The sequence below is a fragment of the Lactuca saligna genome, chromosome 8 (assembly GCF_052625555.1).
Source record: "Lactuca saligna cultivar CGN05327 chromosome 8, ASM5262555v1, whole genome shotgun sequence".
Taxonomy (NCBI): Eukaryota; Viridiplantae; Streptophyta; class Magnoliopsida; order Asterales; family Asteraceae; genus Lactuca; species Lactuca saligna.
This window is the reverse complement of record NC_136424.1, coordinates 51,692,447-51,713,467: the sequence shown is the minus strand read 5'-3', so window position 1 is coordinate 51,713,467 and position 21,021 is coordinate 51,692,447.

The window sequence follows — 21,021 nt, the reverse complement described above, 5'->3', positions numbered from 1 at the left end:
TCTATGTGACTTTTACCGATGACTATAGTAGATATGGGTATATTTACTTAATCAAGCAAATGTCAGAAACGTTTGAAAAGTTCAAAGAGTTCAAAAATGAAGTGGAGAATCAATTGGGCAGGAAAATCAAGATGCTTCGATCCGATCGAGGAGGAGAGTACCTAAGTCTTGAATTCCACGACTATCTCAAAGAATGCGGAATAGTTTCGTAATTGACGCCACCTAGCACACCACGATTTAATGGTGTGGCACAAAGGCATTATCGAACCTTGTTAGACATGGTTCATTCTATGATGAGTCGTGCTTCACTATCTATCTCATTCTGGGGGTATGCCTTAGAGACTGTTGCCCATATCCTTAATCGAGTCCCTACGAAGAAGGTTACCAAAACACCTCACGAGATGTGGACAGGGAAAGCTCCCTCGTTAGCACATATCAAGGTTTGGGGTTGCGAGGCTTTCGTAAGACGAGATACTCACAACAAGCTCGAACCTCGTAGTGAGCGATGTATTTTCATCGGCTACCTACAGATATCCTTTGGATATCTCTTCTATAGACCGAGTGACAATGTTGTCTTCGTTGTGAGGAGAGGGGTTTTCCAAGAGCGGGAACTCATAAGCCAAGGAGACAGTGGGAGGCAAATCGAGCTCGAAGAGATTCAAGAATCGATTGATGAAGGAACCTCTACCGCTGTCAATCAACCCGAGGAGGAAACTCCGGTTGAACCTATTGACCAGTGCTTACCTCTTAGACGTTCCGAAAGAGTTAGAGTTCAACCCCAGTTATATGGTTTTCATATTACTACCGAAGGGGACACGTATATTAGTGATAGTACACTAATAAATCTAGATGAACCTAATAGCTTTAAGGAAGCCATGGCAGGCCCGGAGTCTGCAAAATGGAAAGAGGCAATGAACAGCGAGATCCAATCCATGTATGACAACCAAGTTTGGAATTTAGTTGATAATGTTCCCGGACGTAAGACCGTTGGGTGCAAATGGATCTTCAAGAAGAAGACCGACGTGGATGGAAACATACACACATATAAGGCGCAATTGGTTGCGAAGGGCTTTACTCAAACTCCCGGAGTTGACTATGATGAGACCATCTCACCAGTTGCGAAGATAAAATCTATTACAGTGATACTAGCTATTGCCACATTTCATGATTATGAGATTTGGCAAATGGATGTCAAGACCGCTTTCCTTAATGGGAGGTTGGCTGAGGATGTTTACATGGCTCAGCCAGAGGGTTTTGTTGACCCGAAGCATCCAAATAGAGTGTGTAAGCTTGAGAAGTCCATTTATGGACTTAAGAAAGCATGTCGCAGATGGAATCTTTGCTTTGATGAGAAAGTCAAAGAGTTTGGATTTGTACGAAGCGAAGATGAATCATGTGTATATGTCAAAGCCAGTGGGAGTATAGTTAGCTTTCTCGTTTTGTATGTAGATGACATACTACTCACAGGAAACGACATCCAGACTCTGCAGGAGGTTAAGTCCTGGCTCGGGAAGTGCTTCGCTATGAAGGATCTCGGAGAGGCTTCCTATATTTTGGAATAAGGATAGTGAGAGAAAGAAGTAAGAGACTAATAGGACTTAGTCAGAACACTTACTTAGATAAAGTACTGAAACCTTTTAGTATGGAAAATTCAAAGAAGGGAGAATTACCAATACAAAGTAATGCCAAGTTGAGTAAGACTCAAAGTCTGAGTACCGAAGCCGAGATAGCAGAAATGAGCCGAGTACCATACGCTTCCGCAGTTGGCTCATTTATGTATGCTATGACTTGTACTCGCCGTGATGTAGCCTTTGCTTTGAGCATGGTTAGTAGATATCAAGGGAACCCTGGAAGAGCACATTGGATTGCGGTCAAGAATACCCTTAAGTAACTTCGGAGGACCAAGGAATGGTTTTTAGTCCTCGGGGGGAGTGATGACTTGAAGGTGCGAGGAAATAGTGATGCCAACTTTCAAACTGATAGGGACAACTTCCATTCGCAGTCGGGCTGGGTCTTTACTCTTAATGGAGGAGCAGTAACTTGGAAGAGTTCCAAGCAGGAAACCGTAGCTGATTCAACGTGCGAATCAGAGTAGATTGCAGCAAGCGAAGCGTTGAAGGATCCAATATGGTTAAAGAACTTCATTGGTGATCTTGGAGTTGTGCCTGTCATAAAGGAGCCTATGGAAATTTTCTGTGATAATGAAGGAGCGGTTGCCTTGACCAAGGAACCGAGGGATCATGGTAGATCTCTTCATATCAACAGAAAATATCATTTCATTAGACATCGAGTAGAAGAAGGACACCTCGTGGTGAGGAGGATATCATCAGAAGATAACCCAGCAGATCCGCTTACGAAGGGACTGAGTAGGGTTAAGCATTTGCAGCATGCTAAGAGTATTGGGCTGAGAGATGATATTAGATTAGATTATATAGTTTTAGAAACTTATGATAGATAAATGTGATTTAACATTTGATGAATAAATAAAGGAGTATTATTTATAAGTAAAGTTACTGTCTTATGTTAAATGTTTAACTATTGTTTCACTTTGCATGTTTTGACTTCCTGAATAATTGAGTTTATTTGGAATAATCGAATTACTCAAACGATCCACAATCGTTCATATGTTGGAAGTAGGTATGAATGAAGATTGTCATGAATTAGTGTGTAGAGTGTCTAAATGGTATTAGACATAGCAAAAGGTTGCTACAACGTTCATGAGTGCTTATGAACTAGTTTTGAGCATTGGAACAAACCCGCGCTTGCTGGAATCAACTTATGGAATTTGACGAAAAAGGTTGATCGCAAGACGATAATATCCTATGGTCTTAAAACCTAGATATGTGGTTTGTTATTTGTTAATTGGTTGTACATTGATAATGCAAAACCGCATCAGTAAATTGATGTTATAAAACTCATTGTTGTGTATAATTGATTAATGAATAAGTAAATGCATATAAGTCGAAGTTTATTTGTTACTTTTATCCTAAGAGGGTAAAAGCGATATCTCGGCCGCTCGATGATTTGATTTGACTTATGTGCCGGGCCCGATCAGAACTAAATTGATGTGTTCGATTAAGTTCTATGTCGAATAAATCTGAGATCGAGAAACCAAATGCTGGACAATTGGTTCCATAGAATTGATAGCATGATATCTAAAAGAGGACTGTACGATCCCTTATCTAAAGGACAAAATTGATAAGATCAGAGTTTGACAGCGTCTTTGAGAGCTACGATTGCTAATCAGTATATATAATTACTAGACTTATCCAAGTGGAAGACTGTTGGAATAGTGTCTAAGGCTGCAACTATATTTGGTAAGTACTTTACCCAATTGAGCATGGTCCTTTTGGGTTGCCTTCACCATAGCAACTTGACAAGATGATTTATAATGAGAGAAGAAATATTATTAATATATTATGAGGATAATATAAAGAATAATAATATTGTTATTTGATTAATATAAGTCATAAATTAACACGTTCTTAAAAAGATTAGTGAATTCAAGAAGTCCAGCCTTCCGTGTATTTGGAATTTTTTGTTTGGCATTTATCTTTGCTATCTTATTGGTCGGAATGTTGGATTGGATAATGGCGATTTGAAGTTTATGCCATGGTGGCTGGTATCTATTATGATCATTCTATGTATTATGCTACACATATATGGAGGGAATTTCTCAAGAGTGTGGAAAGTACCAATGTCGTAGATGGTATTTCATTTGCAAGATACTGGAGTTTGATTCTTCAATTTGCATACGAATATAAAGGAATTCAAGTACCAGCTAATGAGGTTACAACAGAATTTTTGAATTAAAATTTTAGGAAAGTTGTTGAGGATAATTCTGATGAATTTCCTAGTGTTGGTAGAATTCTGGATGGTATGCTTAAGAAGGTGGATTCTTCCAATTCAGTTTTACAGGCTTATTTGAAAACGATCAATCCCTCTGTTGAAACTGGAATTTTGTTGTCTAGAATTGCAAAGGGTCCGTTTAAACGTTCAAGAAGTTCGAAGAAGGTAGAGGAAAGTCCTACGAAACCGATTTGGGAGAAGAAGAAAACAAAATCTCCAATGAAGAAACCAACAGATGATGTCATTGTCTAGAAGCCTAAGGATACCACTGGTGCAATAAAGCCTGATGCACCTCTAAAGGAGGTGGTTCATTCGAAAACTGGAGTGTTCAAGAGACTCAAGAAAATGGCTCATAGGTCACAAAGCTCTTCTGATAAATATCCAAGTTTTTTATCCATTTATGGTTCGAAAACCCATGTTACAAGAAAAAAAGTGGTGACTCGAGAAGTTCCAGTTCCCATCTCACTTTCATCAAAGAAGCAACAAGTCAAAGATATGGCTAAACATATTTTGAGAAAACAGAAAAAGAAGCTTCGCAAATTGGTGTTAAATGACGAATCTACTAAAGATGAAGTTCTTCAAGATCCACCAGTGACAACTTCTCAAGTCGATACTTCAAATATCGAAATGATTGTTGTATCTTCCTCCGTTTCTCAACCAGAACGAATTATTGTTTCTCTTCCATTGACAACAAATGTCGAAACCACTCTGTCACAAGGTACACCTATCATTGTTTCTTTAACTTTCGAAACTTCCACCATAGATACAACAATTACTTTACCTCCATTTGTAACTACTCCTCTTGATACACATTCACCAACTTCCGAAAATATCATCAACCAACCAGTTACTTCCTTATTTTCTTCCCAATCTACGGACCCACCGATTAATACTACGGAAGCTCATCATTCATCTGATGATGATGAAAATATTTTTGGTGGAACATTTGGAGATATTCAGTTTGATCCTAAAGAAGAGGAGATTCCTGACAACTTGATACTGACTGGAAAACAATTCAAAATCCTGAATCAGAAGCTTAATTCATTATTGCAAATTCAAGCTGATAGAGGAAGGAAACATTCAGTATCCTGTCTCGAAGTTGATCTTATGCTCAAAAAGCAAGCTGGCCGTCTTCATGAGGACATTTTGAAGTTGATCAGAATAATGAAAAGCGTGTGAAGAATTAATTGTCTACTTTTTCTTCTAATCTTCACGAATTGAAAACTGTTACAAAAGAACGTCACATTTTATTTGTTCAAGATGTTATGAAGGTAAGAGAAGATGTGAATTTGAATATTCAGGAACTTTGGGAGGATATGAACAAAGAGATCGCAGTTGCAGAAAAAGATTATGTTTCTCTTAATCAAAAGATGGACCTAATTGTGGATGCAGTGATAAGATTTGTCAAACTCTATTAAGTTCTTGGCCCTAAGGTTGATCAAATGTCAAAAGACGAAGTACAAATCTTTTCAAAATCAAAAAATTGTTGACTTAATTGAAAGATATTGTTTCGAAGCCAGGATCCTCTCCTTTAATTACCAAAGAGTATTTGTCCCAAAAGTTTCTTCTTTTCGAAGCTAATCTCAACAAACAGTTAGCCCCGTTATCTCAACTTGCAAGTATTTTACCAAAAAATTCCCCACCTGTTGTCACAGGGGTGCAAGGGGGAGAAAGGACGTCTGTTGGTGAAGGAGCTTCTGGAAAATCTGGTGAAGAAGCTAAAGTAGTTGGAAAAGTCTTTACAACAAACATTCCTTTAACAAATCCATTCATATCGAAAGCTGACCCCGTGATTTCGACTGTTACAACTACAAGGCAGGTGTTAAAAGGTAGAGTGATTGGCTCCAGTTGTCACACCCCCAAACCAGAATGGCGGAAACATTCGGGGGTGGATGACTTCACGTAGTATCACAACGATTGAATATTGTAAAGAAAGTAACACAACCATCATATATATAACAATGAAAACGTGTATTGTTGCGTTATACATGTTATCAAAAGAATATTACAATATGATGAATAAATGTTTAATGATAAAATCATCCTTTGTGTTCCTTCTTCCAAAAGCTGGTAGTTTACCTGTATCACTGATTCCCTGAGAAATACAAGTGGTTTTGAAAAGTGTCAACAATTAAGTTGGTGAGTTCATGAGTGCTCCGAGTTGAAAAGTATATTCCTTTTGGTAGTAATTTGGTAAACGAGGTTTTTAGAAAATCCGATATTTTCTTGTAAGAATGAAAGAGGTTCCAAAACTGGAAATGTATTAGTAACTTTTATAGACAACAATGACAATAATTTAGTATGAAATTATAATGTAAGAAAACTGCGATGCACATATGAATCTCGTAAATCAATCTTGTTTTATACTTTTTATGTGAGCTTTATAACCATACTATTGACACTGACGGCCTGTAACAACATTCTTCAAGTGTTGCAGTGTTATGACATTTGTCACCCCAGACCTGCCGGTCTAACTATAGCTAGTAGTTTAGGTGCGGGATTGTCAATCCCGTATAGATCTATACACAAGTATCACGCTCTCCCTCCAAGAGATTATGGTATATAATACAGGACTTGAAATGTATACAAAAATGTACGTTGAAGTTTAAATGTCTCACATTGACTAGTATAAATAGATTTACAATGAAATAACCTTACTTCTTTTGAAAGTAGTTCGTTTTCAAACTGTATAAAATGTATGATTGACTTGCTAACTATACCCATTATAGTTTTTCAGATAGTATGTTCCATTTCGTAGACATAACTTAGTGATATAATTGCCCTTGTATACCTAAGATGTTTGTATCGATAATCGAAGTTAGAAATTGCATTTATGTTTAGAAAACGATACTTTTAACGTGTAATGTACTTGTATTTCCCCCCTAAAACATGTAAAAGAATTGAAAAGTAGGGGTATGAACTCACTCGTTAAGTTTGAAGAGAGGGGCTAGAGTTGAGCAGAGTTTCGATCGCGGATAGTTGCGTCGTCGGGCTCTTCGGGAACTTCTGCAACGTAAATCTTTCGTCGGGGCTCGAGTGCGGAAACCGAGGTGAGAAAAGGGTCTCTGGAGCTGGGAGAATGTCTGAGAAATGGTGAAGGTGTGCCAAAACCCGAGCCTTATGCCCTCTATTTATAGGGCTGAAAACCCCCGTACGCGGCGCGTACTGCCGGAGTACGCGGGGCGTAGTCAGTACGCGGGGCGTACTTCGGTTACACGGGGCGTAATAAGGCGTCATGGCTTACGACTCCTGGCTAGCTAGGCGTAGTTTGGGCGGGCCGATGGGACTCGACCCTGGGTCTAGTACGCGGGGCGTACTCCCAGATTACGCAGGGCGTAATCCCTGCTTCCAACTTCTAAATTCCGTAACTTTCGCGTACGAGCTCCGTTTTTCGCGTTCTTTATATCCACGCGTAGGTGAGATTATGCTCTACAACTTTCATTTAGACTCCGTCGGCTAGTTTTGACTTTATTTTTAATGATATAATTTTAATAGGCCGGGCCTCCTAAAGTTCGTTAAAATTTCATAGGTTCTTTATTCGACGTCGGTTTTCGTTTGTCTTTTTATTGTTTTATTACCACCGAGGAGATCTTCAACTTCCGTTTAGGTGGCGATAGCTAAATAATATTCGATCTTCAATCCGAGTTTTTAGCCCTTTACTACTGTTACGAAACTTTGAAAATTCGTAACTTCTTCATACGAGGTCCAAATTGGGCGATCTTTTTATGCACGCTCATCTTTCAACGAGATCTACGACTTTTGTTTAGATACTTTAAGGCTAAAATGTATTTTATCGAGATTTCACTTTTTACGTCAAATCATGTTTTAACGTCGAGTCGTAATTATGCGAGTGGTTATAATTTCTTCAATATAACTCGGTTTTGAGTGTTCTTTATGTCTTTGGAAACCTGGGCATGATATCTAATATTCGATGCATCCCAACTTAGATACCTGAACACTTTATTTTCGAGGTTAATTTCGTTGTTTTTAGCTTTCGAGTGTTTACAATGCTTTTGGGAAAAAATAGGGTTGTCACATCATCCCCCTGATAAGGGAATTTCGTCCCGAAATTTAATCTAAGATCACTATTACAAATTAGGAAAAAGATGCGGGTACTTTTGTTTCATTTGATCCTCTCGTTCCCAGGTGTATTCAGGTCCTCGCTTGGCGTTCCAGCGGACCTTTACGATAGGTATGCGGCTTTGTTTAGTCCTTTTGACTTCCCGATCCATGATCTCTACCGGTTCCTCTATAAATTGGAGGTTTTCGTTTATTGTGATTTCGTCTAGAGGGACGACAAGGGTCTCGTCGGATAAGCATTTCTTCAGGTTTGATACATGAAAGGTAGGGTGTACATTGTGGAGTTCCTGAGGTAGTCTAAGTTTGTAAGCCACTGGACCGATCCTCGCAAGGATCTCGAATGGTCCGATGTATCTGGGGTTCAGTTTCCCACGTTTTCCGAAGCGTATCAATCCTTTCCAAGGCGAGACTTTTAGTAGGACACGGTCTCCAACTTGGAATTCCAAGGGTTTTCGTCTCTTATCTGCATAACTCTTTTGTCTATCCCTTGATGCCTTTATATGTTCTCGGATTTGAACAATCTTCTCCGTAGTTTCCCGTATGATTTCTGGCCCAGTAAGTGTGTTGTCAGTTGCTTGTCCTTTTGCTAGTTGGGTGTCTCCCACTTCGGCCCAGCATAAAGGTGACCTGCACTTGCGGCCATAGAGGGCTTCGAACGGGGCAGCTTTGATACTGGTGTGGTAGCTATTGTTGTACGAGAACTCGACCAAGGGTAGATGTGTGTCCCATGCTTTGCCAAAATCGATTACGCAGGCTCTCAGCATGTCTTCTAAGGTTTGTATGGTTCTCTCGCTCTGGCCGTCGGTTTGAGGGTGATAGGCGGTACTCATGTCTAGTCTTGTCCCTAAAGCTCTTTGTAGCGACTGCCAGAATCTTGAGGTGAATCTACTATCTCGGTCCGAGATAATGGATACGGGCACACCGTGCAGTCGTACAATTTCCCTGAGGTACGTTCTTGTTAACTTCTCCAATTTATCCGTCTCTTTGATCGGTAGGAAATGCGCTGATTTAGTTAACCTGTCGATAATTACCCAAATGGTGTCGAGTCCGTTTGTCGTTTTGGGTAACTTGGTTATGAAATCCATAGTTATCCGCTCCCACTTCCATTCGGGTATTTCTGGTTGTTGTAATAAACCTGAAGGTTTTTGGTATTCTATTTTGACCTTAGCGCACGTCAGACATTTACTCACGTAGGTAGCAATTTCGGCTTTCATGTTCGGCCACCAGTACAACTTCTTGAGGTCGAGATACATCTTGTCGGAGCCGGGATGTATGGAGTATCGTGTTTTATGGGCTTCGTCCATGACGATTTCTCTGAATCCACCAAACTTTGGTGTCCATATTCGATCCATGAAATAACGAACTCCGTCGTTCTTGGTTTCAAGATTCTTATCCATTCCCCTTAGGGTTTCTCCTGCCATATTTTCAGCTTTCAAGGCTTCCATTTGGGCTTCCTTGATTTGCGTGGACAGGTGGGAATGGATCGTCATAGTTAGGGACTTCACTCGGCGACCGGAGTATTCCTTCCTACTGAGTGCATCCGCCACCACATTAGCCTTTCCGGGGTGATATCGAATTTCGCATTCGTAATCACTTAGTAGCTCTACCCACCGTCTTTGTCTCATGTTGAGTTCTTTCTGGTTGAGAATATGTTGAAGGCTTTTATGGTCAGTGAAGATCGTGCATTTTGTGCCGTAGAGGTAGTGTCTCCATATCTTTAGAGCGAAAACGACTGCTCCTAGCTCAAGATCGTGCGTTGTGTAGTTCACTTCATGCGTCTTTAGTTGTCTGGAGGCATAGGCGATGACCTTCCCTCGTTGCATCAGGACACACCCGAGTCCTTGGTTTGATGCATCACAATAGACCACGAAGTCCTCCGTCCCTTCTGGCAGAGTTAGGATGGGCGCACTACACAATGCTCGTTTTAGCATTTGAAATGCGGCATCTTGTTTTTCTCCCCAGTCGAAGGTCACATTTTTCTGAGTTAGTGTGGTGAGTGGCTTGGCAATCTTGGAAAAATTTTGTATGAACCTTCGGTAATACCCGGCGAGTCCTAAAAATTGTCGGATCTCTGTAGGGGTTCTTGGGATCGTCCAATTCTCTATTGCCTTGATCTTCGAGGGATCCACGTGTATTCCTTCCTTGCTTACTACGTGTCCTAGAAAATCCACCTCTCGAATCCAAAATTCGCACTTGGAAAATTTTGCATAAAGTTTCTCTGCCCTTAATGTTTCCAGAACTTGGCGGAGATGTTGGCTGTGTTCTTCCTGGTTTCTAGAATAGATGAGTATATCATCTATGAACACGATCACGAATTTGTCCAGGAAAGGGCGACATACTCGATTCATCAAATCCATGAACACTGCTGGAGCGTTTGTCAATCCGAAGGGCATCACTACAAACTCGTAGTGACCATATCGTGTTCGGAAAGCCGTTTTGGGGATGTCTCCTTCTAGTACTCGTAGCTGGTGATAACCGGATCTTAGGTCGATTTTCGAGAAGTAGCTCGCTCCTTGTAGTTGGTCAAAAAGATCGTCTATACGTGGAAGGGGATATCGGTTTTTGATTGTCAGTTTGTTCAGTTCTCGATAATCGATGCACATGCGAAAAGATCCGTCCTTCTTTTTCACGAACAGGACTGGTGCACCCCATGGTGAGAAACTTGGCCTAATGAATCCCTTGCTCAATAGCTCGTTCAATTGACTGGACAGTTTCTGCATCTCGGCTGGAGCTAAACGGTACGGTGACTTTGCTACTGGGGTGGCTCCGGGAATCAAGTCGATTCTGAATTCGACTTGACGTTCTGGTGGGACTCCTGGGAGATCTTCTGGGAAAATGTCTGGGAAGTTGCAGACTTCTGGAATATCTTTAATGTTCTTTGGTTCTTTCTTCTGGTCTACTACGTGGGCTAGAAAGGCATGGTATTCCTTGCAAAGATATTTTTGTGCTTTAATACAGGAGATGATTTGTAATTTTGCACTAGGTTTGTCTCCATATATGATGAGATTTTCGCCGTTGGGAAGATTGAGACGAACGGCCTTTTCATGGCAAAGAATGTCGGCATGGTGAAGACTCAGCCAGTCCATACCGATGATTATATCAAAACTCCTTATCGAAATGGGCATAAGGTCGATTGGAAATAAATGTTCGTTTAAATTTAATGTGCACCCGACGTACATATCACTTGTGCTTTCTGTTTTTCCATTAGCCATTTCTACGGTGAATATTTTATTAAGTGGTTGGGGTCTCTGGTTAAGTAGATGTTTGAATTTATGGCTCACAAAACTTCTCTCCGCACCGCAATCAAATAGTATGCATGCATAAATGTTGTTGAGGAGAAACGTACCCGTAACTACTGTTGGATCAGTTATTGCTTCATTTTGACCTATCGCCAGCACTCTCCCAATACCACCAACATTCCTTGTCTTGGGGCAGTCCCTCTTGAAATGCCCGGTTTCTCCACATCCATAACAGGCTTGACTTACCCCAGTACTAGGAACTTGAGAGAATGGCCGCGCTGGTGCCTTACAGAAACGGGCTGTGTGCCCTTTCCTGTCACAGTTCTTACAGTACATTTCGCGGCAATTACCGTGGTGATGGTAGTTGCATTTGCTGCACTTAGGCAAGTTCCCTGCATATTGTTTTGTTGGCGTCGAAGTTGTAGGAGTTGTGCTGGGAGTAGTAGCAGCATGAACCGCCACCATTTGTCTCTTTGAAGGTTCCTGCGAGGTTAGTCCCTTCCTCTTGTTCCAATACTTCTTCTTGCTGTTGTTATTGTTGTCATTGTTCCCTTTGGTTGGTTCAGTTGCGATAGTCGTGACTCCTTGGCAGACGCCATGATCCACAAGCGATTGCGCCAGTTCTTTGGCACTGTCGAAGGTCATGGGCTTTGAAGCTAGTACACTTCCTCGCAGTTGGGGTGATAATCCCCAGATGTATCTCTCAACTTTTTGGCTTTCTAGAATTAACATCCCAGGACAAAGCGTTATCAAATCGCTGAACCTATTGGTGTAGCCTGCGATGTCCAAACCTTTCATCGAAAGGTTCCACAATTCTTGTTCCAGCTTCTGAATTTCACCCCTTGGGCAGTATTCCCGTAGGAGCATTCGCTTCAAATTCTCCCAACCCATGGAGTTTGCCACCACCAGGGTTAGTGTCTTGACGTGGCCGTTCCACCATGTCAAGGCGCGTTCAGAGAATGTACAGGCAGCAAATTTTACTTTGCTTTCTTCCGGGCATGCGCAAATTTCAAATACGGCTTCCGTCTTCTCTATCCATTGGGACAGAGCCAACACTCCTCCAGTTCCATAAAAGGGAATAGGTTTTCCATTAGTGAAGTCTTTGTAAGTGCAGACTCCAGTACGGCCTTGGCTTGGGCCGTTGGTAAAGCTATTTATTCCACCTCCCGACCCATTGTTGCTCATTTGAGCCATCGTCGCGGTTACAGCGGCCGTTACAGCAGTTTGGAACATAGCTGCATCCATAGTTGGAGGAGGTGGTGGAGGTGGTGCTGGAGTTGAGTTTCTGCGTGTTGTTCTACGAGGAGGCATGTTCTGGTAGAGAAAATAAGAATGAATACTATAAGTTTCTAATGTTTTGACAATCGTGTAATTGAGAGTTAGTCGTATCTTGTAATTTGTTTTGACTTTAGTTTTTGGTTTCAAGTTAGATATAACAATTTAATTAATTTCGAGAGGTATATAAAGAGGCACTGCATATATATATATCACACCTAAGGTGTGTTTCATTAGGCTTCTAGGAAAATTTGACCTAATTAAGAGGTCTCCGTCTTACAGATAAAAGAAAATAAGAGAAAAACTTTATCCGCAGTCCTAGTCTATATCAAAATTTGTTGGAGCTTGAACAAACTCTACTTGTGGCATTTGGAGCTGGATTCGGCATCTGACCGTTTGACTCCCATCAGTCGCCTCTCGAATTCTGCTTGTTGTTCTTTCATCTCTCTTATGTCATCTAGCGCTGTTATCATTTGGTTCTGTAGTGTCCCCGTGTAGATTTGGAGATTCTCATGTAGTCCGTCCAAACGGCTGATGTCGGAGGCGTTACCTTGGGTAGCAGCATTGATTTCTCGAATTCTGGTTGCTTGTTGTTCTGCCTGGTAGTTCTGGTTAGCTATAGCGTTCACGACAACGGGAAGTGCCCGATCAGCGGAGCCTCCTCCACTGACATTGTAAAAATCCCGACACATGCCAAATGGAGGACGCACGCCTTGTTGACGGCTCCAGTAGTAGAGGTGGCTTCCCCATATGGGAATGGGTCCCGGTTGATGTGGCCTGATCACTGGAGGATGGGGGATGGGAGGGTCAATTACTTCTGGTTCGGAATCTGTTCCGCTAGAAATTTCCACGATCTCCTTGTCGACTTCGTATTCCTCTCCGACTTCGATTTCGATTTCTTCTTCGACCTCTTCTTCGATTTCTTCTTCGATTTCTTCTTCGATTTCCTCTGGGTCTTCCTCCGGGTCTTCTTCTATCCAGCCGCCGTTACCTTGATTTAGGTAGTAGGGGTCTCCTGGTAAAGGAAATCCGGCCATTTGTCTGTACTGGGATAGAGGTATGAGATTTTTATGAGAAAAGAGTTTCTAATTAACGAATGCCTAAGCCTATTTATATCTTTACTGAGCGCAATGTTTTATCGTTTATTAATAGACTTATATTATTTCAATTTAGTGAATTTAGATTTTATAAGTTTTTGGCTTGTTGACTACTACGACCATTCCTCGACGTATATTGGTCAAATCCAGGATAAATATAGTTGATCAGGCTATATTTATTCTTGATTTGGTTACATACCCCAAGGCTCAATCGTGGTATTGCAACTTGCCATTCTACTTTTTAGAAAAAACTTGTCATGACGCGAGACTGATACGTGCGGTAAAAATGTATATATTTAAAAGAAAATATATTTCTATGAAAATGTTGTTATCAGAGGGTTTTTGGTTCCCGTTGTATTTATAGTTTGTATATCTTATGTGGTTAGATATACTTGGTTCACTATAAACAATGCTATGATACCAATCTGTCACACCCCCAAACCAGAATGACGAAAACATTCGGGGGTGGATGACTTCACGTAGTATCACAACGATTGAATATTGTAAAGAAAGTAACACAACCATCATATATATAACAATGAAAACGTGTATTGTTGCGTTATACATGTTATCAAAAGAATATTACAATATGATGAATAAATGTTTAATGATAAAATCATCCTTTGTGTTCCTTCTTCCAAAAGCTGGTAGTTTACCTGTATCACTGATTCCCTGAGAAATACAAGTGGTTTTGAAAAGTGTCAACAATTAAGTTGGTGAGTTCATGAGTGCTCCGAGTTGAAAAGTATATTCCTTTTGGTAGTAATTTGGTAAACGAGGTTTTTAGAAAATCCGATATTTTCTTGTAAGAATGAAAGAGGTTCCAAAACTGGAAATGTATTAGTAACTTTTATAGACAACAATGACAATAATTTAGTATGAAATTATAATGTAAGAAAACTGCGATGCACATATGAATCTCGTAAATCAATCTTGTTTTATACTTTTTATGTGAGCTTTATAACCATACTATTGACACTGACGGCCTGTAACAACATTCTTCAAGTGTTGCAGTGTTATGACATTTGTCACCCCAGACCTGCCGGTCTAACTATAGCTAGTAGTTTAGGTGCGGGATTGTCAATCCCGTATAGATCTATACACAAGTATCACGCTCTCCCTCCAAGAGATTATGGTATATAATACAGGACTTGAAATGTATACAAAAATGTACGTTGAAGTTTAAATGTCTCACATTGACTAGTATAAATAGATTTACAATGAAATAACCTTACTTCTTTTGAAAGTAGTTCGTTTTCAAACTGTATAAAATGTATGATTGACTTGCTAACTATACCCATTATAGTTTTTCAGATAGTATGTTCCATTTCGTAGACATAACTTAGTGATATAATTGCCCTTGTATACCTAAGATGTTTGTATCGATAATCGAAGTTAGAAATTGCATTTATGTTTAGAAAACGATACTTTTAACGTGTAATGTACTTGTATTTCCCCCCTAAAACATGTAAAAGAATTGAAAAGTAGGGGTATGAACTCACTCGTTAAGTTTGAAGAGAGGGGCTAGAGTTGAGCAGAGTTTCGATCGCGGATAGTTGCGTCGTCGGGCTCTTCGGGAACTTCTGCAACGTAAATCTTTCGTCGGGGCTCGAGTGCGGAAACCGAGGTGAGAAAAGGGTCTCTGGAGCTGGGAGAATGTCTGAGAAATGGTGAAGGTGTGCCAAAACCCGAGCCTTATGCCCTCTATTTATAGGGCTGAAAACCCCCGTACGCGGCGCGTACTGCCGGAGTACGCGGGGCGTAGTCAGTACGCGGGGCGTACTTCGGTTACACGGGGCGTAATAAGGCGTCATGGCTTACGACTCCTGGCTAGCTAGGCGTAGTTTGGGCGGGCCGATGGGACTCGACCCTGGGTCTAGTACGCGGGGCGTACTCCCAGATTACGCAGGGCGTAATCCCTGCTTCCAACTTCTAAATTCCGTAACTTTCGCGTACGAGCTCCGTTTTTCGCGTTCTTTATATCCACGCGTAGGTGAGATTATGCTCTACAACTTTCATTTAGACTCCGTCGGCTAGTTTTGACTTTATTTTTAATGATATAATTTTAATAGGCCGGGCCTCCTAAAGTTCGTTAAAATTTCATAGGTTCTTTATTCGACGTCGGTTTTCGTTTGTCTTTTTATTGTTTTATTACCACCGAGGAGATCTTCAACTTCCGTTTAGGTGGCGATAGCTAAATAATATTCGATCTTCAATCCGAGTTTTTAGCCCTTTACTACTGTTACGAAACTTTGAAAATTCGTAACTTCTTCATACGAGGTCCAAATTGGGCGATCTTTTTATGCACGCTCATCTTTCAACGAGATCTACGACTTTTGTTTAGATACTTTAAGGCTAAAATGTATTTTATCGAGATTTCACTTTTTACGTCAAATCATGTTTTAACGTCGAGTCGTAATTATGCGAGTGGTTATAATTTCTTCAATATAACTCGGTTTTGAGTGTTCTTTATGTCTTTGGAAACCTGGGCATGATATCTAATATTCGATGCATCCCAACTTAGATACCTGAACACTTTATTTTCGAGGTTAATTTCGTTGTTTTTAGCTTTCGAGTGTTTACAATGCTTTTGGGAAAAAATAGGGTTGTCACATCATCCCCCTGATAAGGGAATTTCGTCCCGAAATTTAATCTAAGATCACTATTACAAATTAGGAAAAAGATGCGGGTACTTTTGTTTCATTTGATCCTCTCGTTCCCAGGTGTATTCAGGTCCTCGCTTGGCGTTCCAGCGGACCTTTACGATAGGTATGCGGCTTTGTTTAGTCCTTTTGACTTCCCGATCCATGATCTCTACCGGTTCCTCTATAAATTGGAGGTTTTCGTTTATTGTGATTTCGTCTAGAGGGACGACAAGGGTCTCGTCGGATAAGCATTTCTTCAGGTTTGATACATGAAAGGTAGGGTGTACATTGTGGAGTTCCTGAGGTAGTCTAAGTTTGTAAGCCACTGGACCGATCCTCGCAAGGATCTCGAATGGTCCGATGTATCTGGGGTTCAGTTTCCCACGTTTTCCGAAGCGTATCAATCCTTTCCAAGGCGAGACTTTTAGTAGGACACGGTCTCCAACTTGGAATTCCAAGGGTTTTCGTCTCTTATCTGCATAACTCTTTTGTCTATCCCTTGATGCCTTTATATGTTCTCGGATTTGAACAATCTTCTCCGTAGTTTCCCGTATGATTTCTGGCCCAGTAAGTGTGTTGTCAGTTGCTTGTCCTTTTGCTAGTTGGGTGTCTCCCACTTCGGCCCAGCATAAAGGTGACCTGCACTTGCGGCCATAGAGGGCTTCGAACGGGGCAGCTTTGATACTGGTGTGGTAGCTATTGTTGTACGAGAACTCGACCAAGGGTAGATGTGTGTCCCATGCTTTGCCAAAATCGATTACGCAGGCTCTCAGCATGTCTTCTAAGGTTTGTATGGTTCTCTCGCTCTGGCCGTCGGTTTGAGGGTGATAGGCGGTACTCATGTCTAGTCTTGTCCCTAAAGCTCTTTGTAGCGACTGCCAGAATCTTGAGGTGAATCTACTATCTCGGTCCGAGATAATGGATACGGGCACACCGTGCAGTCGTACAATTTCCCTGAGGTACGTTCTTGTTAACTTCTCCAATTTATCCGTCTCTTTGATCGGTAGGAAATGCGCTGATTTAGTTAACCTGTCGATAATTACCCAAATGGTGTCGAGTCCGTTTGTCGTTTTGGGTAACTTGGTTATGAAATCCATAGTTATCCGCTCCCACTTCCATTCGGGTATTTCTGGTTGTTGTAATAAACCTGAAGGTTTTTGGTATTCTATTTTGACCTTAGCGCACGTCAGACATTTACTCACGTAGGTAGCAATTTCGGCTTTCATGTTCGGCCACCAGTACAACTTCTTGAGGTCGAGATACATCTTGTCGGAGCCGGGATGTATGGAGTATCGTGTTTTATGGGCTTCGTCCATGACGATTTCTCTGAATCCACCAAACTTTGGTGTCCATATTCGATCCATGAAATAACGAACTCCGTCGTTCTTGGTTTCAAGATTCTTATCCATTCCCCTTAGGGTTTCTCCTGCCATATTTTCAGCTTTCAAGGCTTCCATTTGGGCTTCCTTGATTTGCGTGGACAGGTGGGAATGGATCGTCATAGTTAGGGACTTCACTCGGCGACCGGAGTATTCCTTCCTACTGAGTGCATCCGCCACCACATTAGCCTTTCCGGGGTGATATCGAATTTCGCATTCGTAATCACTTAGTAGCTCTACCCACCGTCTTTGTCTCATGTTGAGTTCTTTCTGGTTGAGAATATGTTGAAGGCTTTTATGGTCAGTGAAGATCGTGCATTTTGTGCCGTAGAGGTAGTGTCTCCATATCTTTAGAGCGAAAACGACTGCTCCTAGCTCAAGATCGTGCGTTGTGTAGTTCACTTCATGCGTCTTTAGTTGTCTGGAGGCATAGGCGATGACCTTCCCTCGTTGCATCAGGACACACCCGAGTCCTTGGTTTGATGCATCACAATAGACCACGAAGTCCTCCGTCCCTTCTGGCAGAGTTAGGATGGGCGCACTACACAATGCTCGTTTTAGCATTTGAAATGCGGCATCTTGTTTTTCTCCCCAGTCGAAGGTCACATTTTTCTGAGTTAGTGTGGTGAGTGGCTTGGCAATCTTGGAAAAATTTTGTATGAACCTTCGGTAATACCCGGCGAGTCCTAAAAATTGTCGGATCTCTGTAGGGGTTCTTGGGATCGTCCAATTCTCTATTGCCTTGATCTTCGAGGGATCCACGTGTATTCCTTCCTTGCTTACTACGTGTCCTAGAAAATCCACCTCTCGAATCCAAAATTCGCACTTGGAAAATTTTGCATAAAGTTTCTCTGCCCTTAATGTTTCCAGAACTTGGCGGAGATGTTGGCTGTGTTCTTCCTGGTTTCTAGAATAGATGAGTATATCATCTATGAACACGATCACGAATTTGTCCAGGAAAGGGCGACATACTCGATTCATCAAATCCATGAACACTGCTGGAGCGTTTGTCAATCCGAAGGGCATCACTACAAACTCGTAGTGACCATATCGTGTTCGGAAAGCCGTTTTGGGGATGTCTCCTTCTAGTACTCGTAGCTGGTGATAACCGGATCTTAGGTCGATTTTCGAGAAGTAGCTCGCTCCTTGTAGTTGGTCAAAAAGATCGTCTATACGTGGAAGGGGATATCGGTTTTTGATTGTCAGTTTGTTCAGTTCTCGATAATCGATGCACATGCGAAAAGATCCGTCCTTCTTTTTCACGAACAGGACTGGTGCACCCCATGGTGAGAAACTTGGCCTAATGAATCCCTTGCTCAATAGCTCGTTCAATTGACTGGACAGTTTCTGCATCTCGGCTGGAGCTAAACGGTACGGTGACTTTGCTACTGGGGTGGCTCCGGGAATCAAGTCGATTCTGAATTCGACTTGACGTTCTGGTGGGACTCCTGGGAGATCTTCTGGGAAAATGTCTGGGAAGTTGCAGACTTCTGGAATATCTTTAATGTTCTTTGGTTCTTTCTTCTGGTCTACTACGTGGGCTAGAAAGGCATGGTATTCCTTGCAAAGATATTTTTGTGCTTTAATACAGGAGATGATTTGTAATTTTGCACTAGGTTTGTCTCCATATATGATGAGATTTTCGCCGTTGGGAAGATTGAGACGAACGGCCTTTTCATGGCAAAGAATGTCGGCATGGTGAAGACTCAGCCAGTCCATACCGATGATTATATCAAAACTCCTTATCGAAATGGGCATAAGGTCGATTGGAAATAAATGTTCGTTTAAATTTAATGTGCACCCGACGTACATATCACTTGTGCTTTCTGTTTTTCCATTAGCCATTTCTACGGTGAATATTTTATTAAGTGGTTGGGGTCTCTGGTTAAGTAGATGTTTGAATTTATGGCTCACAAAACTTCTCTCCGCACCGCAATCAAATAGTATGCATGCATAAATGTTGTTGAGGAGAAACGTACCCGTAACTACTGTTGGATCAGTTATTGCTTCATTTTGACCTATCGCCAGCACTCTCCCAATACCACCAACATTCCTTGTCTTGGGGCAGTCCCTCTTGAAATGCCCGGTTTCTCCACATCCATAACAGGCTTGACTTACCCCAGTACTAGGAACTTGAGAGAATGGCCGCGCTGGTGCCTTACAGAAACGGGCTGTGTGCCCTTTCCTGTCACAGTTCTTACAGTACATTTCGCGGCAATTACCGTGGTGATGGTAGTTGCATTTGCTGCACTTAGGCAAGTTCCCTGCATATTGTTTTGTTGGCGTCGAAGTTGTAGGAGTTGTGCTGGGAGTAGTAGCAGCATGAACCGCCACCATTTGTCTCTTTGAAGGTTCCTGCGAGGTTAGTCCCTTCCTCTTGTTCCAATACTTCTTCTTGCTGTTGTTATTGTTGTCATTGTTCCCTTTGGTTGGTTCAGTTGCGATAGTCGTGACTCCTTGGCAGACGCCATGATCCACAAGCGATTGCGCCAGTTCTTTGGCACTGTCGAAGGTCATGGGCTTTGAAGCTAGTACACTTCCTCGCAGTTGGGGTGATAATCCCCAGATGTATCTCTCAACTTTTTGGCTTTCTAGAATTAACATCCCAGGACAAAGCGTTATCAAATCGCTGAACCTATTGGTGTAGCCTGCGATGTCCAAACCTTTCATCGAAAGGTTCCACAATTCTTGTTCCAGCTTCTGAATTTCACCCCTTGGGCAGTATTCCCGTAGGAGCATTCGCTTCAAATTCTCCCAACCCATGGAGTTTGCCACCACCAGGGTTAGTGTCTTGACGTGGCCGTTCCACCATGTCAAGGCGCGTTCAGAGAATGTACAGGCAGCAAATTTTACTTTGCTTTCTTCCGGGCATGCGCAAATTTCAAATACGGCTTCCGTCTTCTCTATCCATTGGGACAGAGCCAACACTCCTCCAGTTCCATAAAAGGGAATAGGTTTTCCATTAGTGAAGTCTTTGTAAGTGCAGACTCCAGTACGGCCTTGGCTTGGGCCGTTGGTAAAGCTATTTATTCCACCTCCCGACCCATTGTTGCTCATTTGAGCCATCGTCGCGGTTACAGCGGCCGTTACAGCAGTTTGGAACATAGCTGCATCCATAGTTGGAGGAGGTGGTGGAGGTGGTGCTGGAGTTGAGTTTCTGCGTGTTGTTCTACGAGGAGGCATGTTCTGGTAGAGAAAATAAGAATGAATACTATAAGTTTCTAATGTTTTGACAATCGTGTAATTGAGAGTTAGTCGTATCTTGTAATTTGTTTTGACTTTAGTTTTTGGTTTCAAGTTAGATATAACAATTTAATTAATTTCGAGAGGTATATAAAGAGGCACTGCATATATATATATCACACCTAAGGTGTGTTTCATTAGGCTTCTAGGAAAATTTGACCTAATTAAGAGGTCTCCGTCTTACAGATAAAAGAAAATAAGAGAAAAACTTTAT